Below are 12839 nucleotides of genomic sequence, written 5' to 3' on the forward strand. Positions count from 1 at the left end.
CTCAGGTCCTCCTAACTCCAGGGCTGGTGCCACCTAGCTGCCCCAAATGAGAAATCCTTAAGGATGAGCGGGGCGACAGTGTTTGCAGACAGCAGAGTCGTCAACAGATGGGGAGAGATTGAAGATTGAGGGTGGGTCGGGTCCTGGGGGCCACCAGAAGGAGGGGGCTGGGTGGACGGGGGTCACGGGGAAGGTGATGCCCTGCATCCAAACCCAGAGCAGAGGACGAGAGGCAAACATTCTCAGTTCTTTAGGTTGGGTATGAGGTAGGGTCCTCAACTGGGAGGGAAAGGCTCAGTGAGACACAAGAGTATGTAGGGAACCCGCTGGGGAGAGTGGATAGTGAGCCAGACGGCAGATGGATGACAGATTTGTGTGGGTCTAGAGGCCCGGGGCATGGCTTAGGAAGACCCGAGTTTGAATCCTACCGCAGATGCTTCCTAGCTCTGTGAGCCGGGGCAAATTGCTAATAGAGTGGGGATAATAACAGCCTGTCCCTCTCAGGGTTGTTGTGAGGTCCAAATGAGATAAAGCATCTTACAGGCCTTAAAATGCTAGCTACTGTTATTTATCATATATTATATAATATATTCTATCATATATAAAATATTACATACTATAAAAACAGATAATTTTGTTATTTCTTCCATTTCTATTCAGCAGCAGATGAGTACCAGTAAAGGAGGCAGATCCAGGGTTGGAGTCGGACATCTGTGATAGGATGGGGGCAGGAGATTCATGGGGCAGAAGCCAGTGTAGACGGAAGTTGGTTCACCAAGGGGCCAAGGTAGGGAAAGGAGGAGGGTGTATCCAGTGCAGGGGTGACAGCCTGAGGAAGAACTAAGGGCTAGAAGGGGGCCTGGAGGTTATGGTGAGGATAAAGAACAGGGTGAGGGGTCGGAAGGCATGGGAAAAGAGGCTCTGATCAGACAGGAGTTTCAGGAGTTTATGAAAGTGGAACATTGTGGGGATGGGTATGAACATCAACCCCCCGCAGCTGAGGTGGAAAGGAGGAGGAGGTCATGGGAACTGGGTAGATGGAGGGGCTGGGAACATAGGGTACTTGGGAGAGTGTCAGTATGTGTGTCTGGAGTCCCCTGAAACAAGGGCAGGAGACTGGGAGGAGAAGAGCTCTGAGACAGACAGCAAACCCCTTGAGGAAGGGAAGAGAATGTCCTGGGGGTCTGGATGGGGTGATAAAGTTGGGGAGGGTGAACCGCAAGACAGCAGGAATTGTTTAGTGAAGGTGGGGGAGGGGCAGGGAGAGTCTGGAAATGGCGATGGGGAGCGAATCTGACTCCCCCACGTTGACCGTGAATTGAGTGTGAGAGAAAAAATGTAGCCAGTAACAGAAAGGGTGATTTTGTTATTGTTTTGTCTGACTCTCCGTGACCCCATCTGGGGGTTTTCTTGCCAGATACACTGGAGTGGTTTGCTATTTCCTTCTCCAACTCCAACTCACTTTTACAGATGAGGAAACTGAGGCAGACAGGGTCCCACAGCTAGGAAGCTTCTGAGGCTGGATTTGAACTCGTGAACATGAGTCTTCCTGATTCCAAGCTCAGTTGCCCAGAAAAGGTGGTAAAAAGGGATAATGTATTTTAAAAGGCCTTGAAAAGTAGCCTGGAGCCAGGCTGTGAAGGGCTTTGAATGCCAAATTTGTATTTTTTGTAGGGAGCCACTGGAGTTTATTGAGGAGCCAAGTGATGTGGTCAGACGTGTGCTTTAGGGACATCACTTTGGCAGACATGACAAAGTTACATTAGAAAGGGGAAGGATTGTTTTCAGGGACCTTTGCATTAGTTGGTCAGGCCTTGAATGAAGGTGGAGAAGAGAGGCAGAGGTAGAAGACGTAGCGGTGGTCGTGTTGACAAGAGCCAGGCAGCCCTGCCCAGGGCTGCTTCCCCAGCTCCCAGCCACATTGGCGGGTCGGCTCCCCAGGGGGGCTACTGCCCTCTCTTAAGATTCTGTCAGCAACGCTGAGGAAGACAGGGTTTCTAGGCCTGCGATAAGCCCCCACCGGTGTGGTGCCCATTGCTTATCAGCCAGACTCAATGAACTTTTAGAAGAGGGAGTTATGAAAGTGGGTGACTAAAAAGAAAAGCTGGAGTAAGGGCAGCTTTGGCCGCAATGAGCTGGAGATGCCTGTGGAATGCCCCACACAGGGTGGACGCCCAGACTCAGAGCACTGGCAGGAGGCCCCAGTGCAGTGTCCTGGGGGTCTGTGTTTGGTCCTGTGCTAACTAACACTTTTACCAATTGTTTTGAGAAAGGAGGCTTCCAAACCCTGCCACAGCACCATAGTTGTGCCAGAGGGCCTGCTGGGTGTATCACTTCACCTCTGCCTCAGTCTCCTCATCTGCAGAATGGGGGCAATAATAGTCCCCACTTCCCAGAATTGTTGTGAGGATTAATAATTAATAATATTTATTTTAAAAAAAAATATTTAGCATGGTGCCTAGTACATTTATTCAGTCATGTCCAGCTCTCTGTGACCCCATGGACCATAGCAAGCCATGGGGTTTTCTGGGCAAAGACAGTGGATTGCTTTGCCTTTGCCTTTCTTCTCCAGTAAATTAAAACAAACAGAAGTTAGGTGACTTGTCCAGGGTCACACCGACAGTAAGTGTCTGAGGCTGTATTTGAACTCAGGTCTTCCTGACTCCAGGCCCAGCGTCACCTGCCTGCCTCTGTATGCCTGCTACTATGCCTGGTACATAGTAGATTCTTAATAAATGGTTATTGACTGACTTAATATTCTACATCCATTCCCCCATCTTTTGAATCCCCTACTCTATGGCTCACATTGGCATGGATGTATTGTGCATCATGGCCTGTAGCTTTCTCTTCTCAGAAGAAATTATTCTGCGTTTTGAAGAGGAGGACCCTGAAGTCTCAAGAGGGGAGTAATTACTCAAGGTCATGCATGAATCAGCAGAAAAGCTGGGACTCAAGTAATTATAGGACTTAGGGGCAGAGTGACAGTGGCACCTTCAAGATGTTGTAGATGGAGAAACCGAGGCCCAGAGAAGTTACCAATGTCCCCAAGGCCAGGCACAGTCATTAAAGGGAAAGAAGCAGAATTCTGACTCCAAACCCCTTGATCCCTCCCCTCTGCCACATTGTCACTGTCTTGACAACTGCTTCTGGAGACTCCCCATCTCCTGTTCTATGCACTATGTATACCACACTCCACATCTTCCTTCCTCCCTCCCTCCCTCCCACCTCCCTCCCTCCCTTCCTCCCTTCCTCTCTCCCTCCCTCATTCCTCCCTCCCTTCCTTCTTTCTTTCCTTCTTCCCTTCCTCCCTCCCTACTCCCTCCCTCCCTCCCTCCCTTTCTTCCTTCCTTCCTTCCTTCCTTCCTTCATTCCTTCCTTCCTTCCTTCCTTCCTTCCTTCCTTCCTTCCTTCCTTCCTCCCTCTCTTGCCTGAATCTTTACTCACATCTTGCTCACAAGTGAACTCCCTTCTTTCTTTTTTAGGGCCCACAGCCTCTACTTTCTCCACACCACCCTCCCAACCCAGGACCTGGCCCAGTATGTCATGCACATAGTAGGTACTTAGAAAATTTATTTCTTGTTTTGTTCTAGCTCAACAGGCAAGAAGCACATGGGGAAATGGTCCCTGAATCTTGATGAGCCCAGGATCCTAAGCTAGGCAAACCACCGGCCTTCCTGTTAAAGGGGACAGGAGGTCTGGTCATGGGTGGGTCTCTTCCCAAAGGAAGAGAAAGTCACCATCTCTGTTACTAAAGAGGTATTTGTCTTTTCGGAGATACGGGGAGGTTACTGATGGATGGATGGATGGATGGATGCCAGTTGTGCTAGTTGACACAATGAGGTGATGCACATCTGTAAGTCCTGAGATTAAATGGGGCCTTAGACACTTCCCAGCTGTCACTTAGCTGCTCTCAGCCTCAGTTTCCATCATCTGTAAAATGGAAGTACTAATAGCGACTACTTCAGGGTTGTTGTTTGGATCAAATAAGAACATATAAAGAGAACTTTGTTCACTTAACCCCAATTGCCCTCCAAAAAAAAACACAACCCAAAAACAAAACAAAAAAAAATAACTTTGTAAACCTTAAAGAGTCTGTAAATGCTAATATCATTAGTCTCAGAAAGAGAGAGGCAGTCCCACCCTGATTCTGTGTCTTTCTATCTCTTTTTAACTCTCTCTATTTGTATCTGTGTCTTTGCTTGTATGTGTGTCTGCTGTTTCATGTGTATCTCCCTTTGTCTTCCATTCTCTGTCTATATATACCCTTTATATTTGAATTATCTCTTATTTAATCTCTGTCTCTCTGATCTCTTCTGCCTCTCTGTCTCCCTCCCCCTCCTGTGTCTCTCTGTCTCTCTCTATCTTCCCTCCCTCTTCCAACTAAGGTCAGGAACCAACTTACTTTTTTCTTTGTATGCCCAGGAGCACATAATCCTACTCTGTGCCTCATTTCTTATGGAGGGGACTCTTACTTCTCAAAGTATGGGCCAGCAAAGTGAAAACTCTGCCAGGTTCTCCCAAGCTCCAAAGGCTTCAAACAGAGTCCCAGAAACAGACCCCATCTAATTTCCAAGCCTAGCTAAGTGGGTTGGCCCATTGGCTATGACAACTCATGAAACAAAAATACAAAATGATCCTTGGTTCTGTGGATCCCCCTTCAACCTCTGTGGTAAGAGTGGCAAAGCAGGCCAGGAACCACAATTCTTAGATCATCTATAAACATTAAGAGATGCAGGAAGGCCTGGGTCTGGTCGTGTAACCCTGGGCACATCATTTACCCTCTCAGGGCTCTAAGCAGCTCTCTGAGAGTGTAAGTTGCAGAAAAGATGATGATTTGTATTAGTAAAGGTACTCTCCCCACCTGGGAGTTCCTTCTCCCGTTGAGATTGCAGGTCCAGCCCTTGGTACTCTAAATGTAAAGTCAGATCAATCTCACATTCCCATTATAAATGAAAACACAGTTAGGGAAGTTAGATGGAATGGTAGCTTACAGGTTCTCCATGGAGAGGTAAATAAAGGATTTGGTAGAGCTGGTTTTGATGTGCATCCAAAGGCAACATTCCTAGGATATTCTATGAAGAACTTGATAAAACCCGCCAAATTCAATCGAAATATGTTCTGATGGGGCAGCTAGGTGGCAGCCTGGAGGCAGGAAGACCTGAATTCAAATCTGCCCTCAGACACTTCTTATCAGTGTGAACCTGTTGGCCTCAGCTTCCACATCTGTGAAATGAGCCAGAGAAGGAAATGACAAACCACTCCATTGTCTTTGCCAAGAAAACCCCAAAGGGGGTCACAAGGAGTCAGACATGACTGCAGTGACTGTCCACCACCAACAAATGTGCTGATACTCAGTGACTTCAGTCCAAAGGTGAGAGTACGTAAGGACAGCGGAAAATCTGTGAAAGGGATAAGGAAGGAGAGAAGCCAGTTCAGTGTAGACTATGCAAAAGCTACAAACTCGCAGGTCATGCATGATTCTTTTTGTTTTTCCTTCAAGAAAAGAACCAGAAGGCATTGTACTTGGTAGCACCAAATAACATTGCAAAAAAAATAAGACATTATATTTTAGTAGGAAACAACTTTGGAGCTGATATGAGAGTCATTCCTTCATCAACTGTCTGTCTACAGTCAAAGCACTGACTCATTAGAGCAAAAAGTAAAATTAATACAGAGCTGGAAGAGTAAAAATGTAAAGATGTGTGAAAACAAGACTCCAACCTGAGCTATGCAAATAAGATATTGGTGCCCAGAAATGAGACATGAACAGAAGAAAGTCCATCAGGACTGATTTCCATTATATTTTTTAGAAGTTTAACCTTAATCAGGAGACCAAAAGAGCCTAAAAAGCATCTTTTTTTCAGCATACACTTGCTTAATGAAGACATATAGCAGTCAAAGGCAACACCGATATAGGGGATAAACTCTTTTGTTATATCTTACTGAGAAGGATGATGGAAGATTATAAAGTTTCTCAATAATGAAAACTAGAGAATAAAACTAGTTAAAAGAAAGGTTGGCAAGAGACCCAACAAAGCAAAATCATCTCAAGGGTATTTAAGAATGAAAGTGGAAGGAAGACAAATTGAAAAAAAAATGGAAAAGATCTGCAGAGATGTTTATAGAGGGGCTGACAGGCTGTATAGAATACTGAACTCTAGACCTGGAAGACCTAAGTTCAAATCCTGCCACTGGTACTAAATATGTGGCTCTGGGCAAGTCAACTTCTCTCTGCATTTAGTGCAATTTAATGCAAAATAAAACCTCTTAAATGAGGATAATCATAGTTAGCTGGGTTGTTGTGCCTGTCAAGTAAGATTATACGTAAAGTGCTTCGCAAATCTTAAAGGGTTTTTATAACAAGCCCTTCTTACCGTCAAGCATGGTGGAGACACCACACTTGAACTCTATGATTATATTCTTACAGAGGATGTAGAAATAACTCTAAAGAGAAGCAAGAAGGAAGAAGCAGCTGAACTAGACCAAATATACACAGAGTTCTTGGTGGAGTCAAGGCAAGACAGAAAACATTTATTAAATGCTTACCACATGACTTTAGCTAAAACTTGAAGGAATCCTGGAGGCAGAGATGAGAAGGGAGAGAATTCCAGGCCTGGGGCACAGCCAGTAAAAATGCTCAGAGTCAAGAGATGGGGTGTCTTGTGTGAGGAACAGCCAGGAAGCCAGTGTTACTGGGTCACAGAATACATGGAGGGGAGTGAGGTGTAAGAACACTGGAAATATGGGAAGGGGCCAGATTATGAGGGGCTTTGAATGCCAAACAGAGGAGTGGTGGCAATATCAAGAGAGAAGGCAGTGTATAGAACAGGTGTCAAAAGGGTATAAGCAACAGGACTTGGCAAATGATTGGATGTGGGGTGTGAGAGAAAGCCACGTACCAAGGATGGCACTTAGGCTTCAATCATGGTGACTGGGAAGATGGTTGTGCCCTCTACTAAAACAGGGAAGTATGGAATGGGGGAGGGCTGGAGGGGGGTGGGGAAAGATGTTTATGAGATGTCTTATAGGCAGCTGGAAATGTGAGACTGGAGGTCCTGAGAGAGGTTAGGGCTGGACAAACAGGTCTGAGATCCATCCGAATGGAGATGATAATTGAATCCACGATGGCACAGTTGTTGAGGGGACCATATTTCAAGGTCTCTGAAGAAGCATAAGATACCAAAGGCATGCCAAAAGCCTTAGGCCTAATTAGTCAATACCTACCCCCTCCCACTCTTCCCCCCTTTGAGAGAACGTCAGCCTACGTTCTCCTCTATATAAATATGAGAAAACACCTCCCCCACCCTTGCTTTGAAGGAATGTCAGCCTATGCCTATTCTCTCCTCTATGTAAATATGAGAATAACACCTTCATTTTGAGAGTATTCTCGATACGACTACAAGAAAGTTACAGGCAGGCTTTCAGAAAGGGGTATTCCCCGCAGTAGCCTACAGTTAAGACTGGGAGGAGGAGAGTCTTTTTGTTTTACATCAATCACACATTTCCCAATATGTCCCTCCCCCAACTCCTACGTCCTCTTATATTATGATGGGGGTTGGAGGGGGGAGGGGGGAGCAGCTCAGCAAGACTCACCCCATCAGTCATGTCCATAGGGTCTATGATCCTGTGACAGATACGCGCAGTTCTGCATCCGTAGTCCCCCTCCCCCACCGGAGATACATTCTCCTGTTTCTTCTTTGGGTTCAAGTTTCATCATTATCATTAAACAGCTTGCCCTTCCCATCTTCAATGTTATAATCATTACCTATGTGGTTTCTCTGGTTCTACTTATTCAATGCTGAAAGAACGGCAAAGACGGACAACTTTGTTTTGCCCTATAATAACAGCGGAAGGCATGAAACAGGGAGGAAGATGTCTGTGCACCAGAAGAGTTGGCCATAGGGGCAGCTGGGTGATGCAGTGAGCAGAGCACCAGCCCTGGAGTCAGGAGGACCTGAGTTCAAATCTGACCTCAGACACTTAACACATAAAACTAGCCGTGTGACCTTGGGCAAGTCGCTCAACCCCAATTGCCCTCCAAAAAGCAAAAAAAAAAAAAAAGAAGAAGAAGAGTTTGCCATTGCCACAGAGGAGGTAATGGTGCCGAGTTCAAGATGAAGAGGAATTCCTTCTACCAGCTGTTCCTGTTTGTAGCTCCTATCAGGCAGGCCCCAAAATATTACAGAGCGTCTTAGTGATCGATAGGGAGTCAAGAATTCAGCCTAACCTCCCACATAGAAAAAGCCAAGTGGATGAAGAATGGTCATTGTCCAGATTGTGATCAATAGGAATGAGCCATAGAGTTTGTCTAGTGATATGTGTGTAGCTGCGACAAATACTGCAAATGGAGTTGCCCCCGCATTGAACAAAAGTGTTGAGGAATTGTATATGACCCCAAACTTCTCCCTGAAATAGAGGCCCACCTTCTTAATATTACTGTTCTGCCTGTGGGGTTTATGTGACTGTGAGTCTCTAAAAAATAAAAACCAAGCATCACTCAGACGGGGGGCAGAGGGGCACATGGTAGATGTGAGCATGAGTATCCCCTAGAGGGCAGCAGAGGGGTACATGCTAAGGGTGAGCATGAGTGTCCCCTGGAAAGCAGCAGAGGGGGCAGCTGGTGGATGTAAGCAGCTGCTTGTAACTCATTGCAAACAACACATTATGAAGGAGAAATGGAGTAAGGGAAGTCCTCAAAGACACAGAGGCCTAAATAAATGAAGGGCTGGTCACACGGTGAGACTGAGCCCATATGCTCCACTGGCACCCTCGCCTATGGGTGGACCTCCTTGTAGAAGAACGTGGACAAGAAGGAAGCTGGACTGTCAGCCGAGCGAGTTCGTAGTGTGTATCATTGGAAAGAATACCAACATCGACATGAGACAGACTGAATGTACTTTAATAATTGGTGACTGCAATGCAAATGAAGCATAGGGGGAAATGCAGAAAAACATCATTCAGGAGTAAGAAATGAGAGAGACCAAAGGCTTGTCAACTTCAGCAAAGCTTCTACCTAGATATAATGAATACTTTCTTCATGAAGAGAGGACGTGCTGGATGTAGTGAGCATCACAAAAAAATGAAGTTAATTATATCCTAACAAACAGGAGATGACTTATTGCAGATAGAGAAGAGGCTGATGGAGCCGGGGATATTGAGCCTGGAGAAGAGAAGCCTTCGGTGTAGGGGGGAGGCATGATGATTGTCTTCTGGACTTGGGGGAGGGGTTAGACTTTTTCTGTTTAAATCAGTCAGCAAGCATTTATTCATCACTTACTGTGTGCCAAACAAAGGTAAAAAACCTCCCTGTCTCTGAGGAGCTCACAGTCTCATGCAGAAGAGATATTTAGCCCAGGAGGCAAATACAGAATGAGTGGAAGCTGCAGAAAAAAAAGCCACTTTAGGTCCAATAACAGGAGAATCTTCCTAACATTTAGAACTGTCCCCAAATGGAAGGAGGACTGTGTACAGAGGGGACGTGTTCCCCCTTCCTTCCTTTCAGTCGGAAGCTGGAGGACCCTGTATTGGGTGTGTGGAAGTGGGGTGGACTCTGCTGCCGAGGGTCCTTCCAAATTCTGTGATCCATTTCTGAATCAGAAGTCCGCTTATATTCGGTTCATTACCTTCTTAGAGCAAACAAGAAAGAAAAATAAAAATGAAAAGATAGATATGTTTGAGGCACCCCCAACTTAAACCTATTTAAACATGCTGCTCACATTGGAAAATGGGTAAAAGAACAGATATCAACACTGACTAGTACCATTTCCTCCATTCATCTAACCAACATAATAAATCAATTGCATCCTCGAGGAACCCAGAAGCACTGAGGAGCTGCCTTAGTCAGCAAATCCTTGATCTTGACAACCAACGGTAAGAGGAATTTAGAATATGAGCTCATTTGTAGAATTTTATAGAGGGGGATGGTGAAAGATTATGAGTAATGCTGCCTCATAAAACAGTGAGAAATAGAGAAATAAAAAAAGTTTACAGACAGCCTGGGGAAGACCTGATTAAGGCATTTGAGGATGGAACTAGGACAACAGACATAAAAAAAAAAAATGGAAAAGATCGCTAAAAGTAGAAGTTGGGGGAAAACAAACTCTTTTCTCAAGCCATGACAAAAGTCGCCACATTGACAGTCTACTATCATAGTTCCTGATGTGTGTATAAAAGAAAACTATATGGTTATTATTTTAAAAATAAAAAAATTATTACTGTTGGCACTAAGGAAAACAAAAATGAGAAGAGCAGCTGGACAAACCCAAGTATAGGGAGTCAGGTTAATAAGCATTTATTAAGCACCTACTGTGTGCGGCACAGGGGAGACAAAAGAAGGCAAAAACAGGGTCCCTCCCCTCAAGGAGTTTACTGTCAAATGTGGCAAACAACTATTTGCATACAAAATACAGGGTAAATTGGAGATAATCACATAGGGAGGGTACTTATATTTTGGGGGGCCCAGGAAAAGGGTGGAAAGGAGGCCGGTGAAGCCACATAATTTTGAGGTTACTGAGGGACTGGTTCTCAAGATCCGAGATAGATGGAAGGACACCGACCCTTGGAGGAAGCACGGATTGAATTTCATTGAATAAAAAGGTGGCAAAGAAAATATCCACCAATATTGACTCATTCCTAGTTCCCCATCTTTCCAAATCCCTTGTGAGGATATCTACACACTCGTGGAAGGTAGCCTTGATGAAAGTATGAGAAAGAGAGGAGCAAGAAGGCTTCCACAAACAGTATTTTTGCAGTGGACTACATGTTTACAGTTGCTTAGATGACTACAGTACAATCTCATTGGGCTTTTGCTTGTTGGTTATGGGAAAAACCAAACCAAAGCCCCTGATCTGAAGGATAAAATGTATCCTTAAAGGCTTTTCTCCCACAACATGTCTCTCCTCCAGGCATTAGTATCATGTCAGACATTGAGTGTTTGCTGCCTGGCTGAGCTAAGGACCAGGGTGCTCACAGTCTGATGGGGGAGACGTCATTCAAACAACCGTGCACGGACAAGATGGAGACGGGGTCCTGGGGAGGGATAACTATCAGAGAGAAATCACCAGTACTAAGGAGGAACAGACAAAATTCTTTGGAAAGTGTTAAGACAGAAATAGCTTTGTTTGATAAATGTCTTCTGAACTACCAGTCGAGGCATAAGATACTGAGACAGCTGACCCAAAGCGTTTGTCCCTTTCATGGAGGGTGTCCAGATGGAACCAGCAATTCTCTACTGGTGGCAAAGCCTTGAGAGGCCACTGTGCTGTGGGAGCATCAGGCTCTGAAAGAGTGCAAAGCTGTCTCCAAATGAGAATCTAACTGCCTGGGAAAAACGAAGGGGAGGAAGAAGGTTCGTGTTCCCGTTCGTAATGTACAGTGGGATGGCAAGCCAGCCATGTGAATGTACAATGAGCCGCCGAGCCCTGAATCAAGGGGTGAGCAGGCCCGACTGCATCTGGGAAATTGCATAATGCTTTTAATGATCCCAAGCCTCTTCCTGAAATAACGGCCCATCTCTTTTAACAGCAATATTGTTCTGGAAGTGCCACGAGTAGCTATGAGTCATAAAATACTAGTGTCCGAAGAATTAAAGTTCAAAGTCCCCCAGGGGGTCATGGAGAGGTCCAGTGGTGGGCTTCACCAGTGAGGAATCACTCAGGGAGACTGTGTGGAGGCTATTATCAGGGAGGTGTAGGACTGAAGAAATAAGTAGGCTTATTTGGCAAATGGACTGGCTAAAGGCTCCAGTGGTCAGCAGAACAAGAGGTGGGCCTGGAGCATTCTGGGGATGCAACCCTGAGGGCTGGATGAGAAGGCAGGATGGGTTTCATTCTGCATCATTGGGAGAGTAATTTCTGAGTAATGTCTCTTGAAGGAACCTAGCACTTAGGATAATGTGTTGTATACTGCAGGTACTTAATGTTTGTTGTATTTACTTAAGTCTGAATCCTTTTCCTCCCTTTGGGCCATTCTCCCTTATCCCCCCAGATGCCATTCTGAGCACAAACAGTGTTTTCTTGAAGGGTACCCTGTCTTTCTAACCCTGCCCTGAGAGCAGGGCCTCCCAGACCTGCTCTCCAATGTGTAGCATTAGCTGAATGACCATTTGTACCTCCTTAGAAAGGAGATTCACACTAGGTGTGGGCTGAGCTGCATGTCCTCTGGAGACTCACAACAGAATTCAGCAAGCAGCTCTCTGAAGGTTTGCTTGAGACCCCACCCTCAGGAAACCCCTCCTGGCACCCCTTCTCCCAAGTCAGACATCACTCTTTCTGCCTCAGAACCACCACTGATCCTTGCCTCTTTTATTCCAAAATGGTTTTTCCCTTCTCCATCCTGTTAAAGAGAAAGGGTCTAGTCTAGGGGTTCTTCACCCTTGCCTTCTGGATGCCTAGGACAGGCTGCTGGAGATCTTATCAAAATCACGTTTTAAACAGACAAGATAAACTGCAAAGGAAAGGTGTTGAAATAAAGATCACACTTTTCCTATTCAAGTTCACAGGCTGAAGCTCCCAAGCCCGAGTCATAGGCTCTGGGAGCTGGAAAGGATTTCAGGTCATCCAGGTCCCTTCTGGTGAAAAATGTCATGTCCCCATTTTACAGATGAGGCCTGTGAAGGTCGAGGGGAGCAGGGATCACTCAGGGGTATACAGAGCCAGGGAGAGGGCAAGGAGGGGCCTCCGTACCATGCCTGCCTGCGCCCAGGCCCTTCCTGAGATGGCAGGAGGCAGAGGGGGACAGGTCCGTCACACACCATTCACCCCAGGTTCCCATGCTGCCACCTGCCTCCCAACCTGGCCCTTTGCCCTGCATTTTGGGGTGAAGAGAATCAAGAGGCTAAA

This window comes from Petaurus breviceps, unplaced genomic scaffold, assembly GCF_028583685.1.
Source record: "Petaurus breviceps papuanus isolate PSGF00001 unplaced genomic scaffold, PetGlider_PUasm1.0 185, whole genome shotgun sequence".
Lineage (NCBI taxonomy): Eukaryota > Metazoa > Chordata > Mammalia > Diprotodontia > Petauridae > Petaurus > Petaurus breviceps.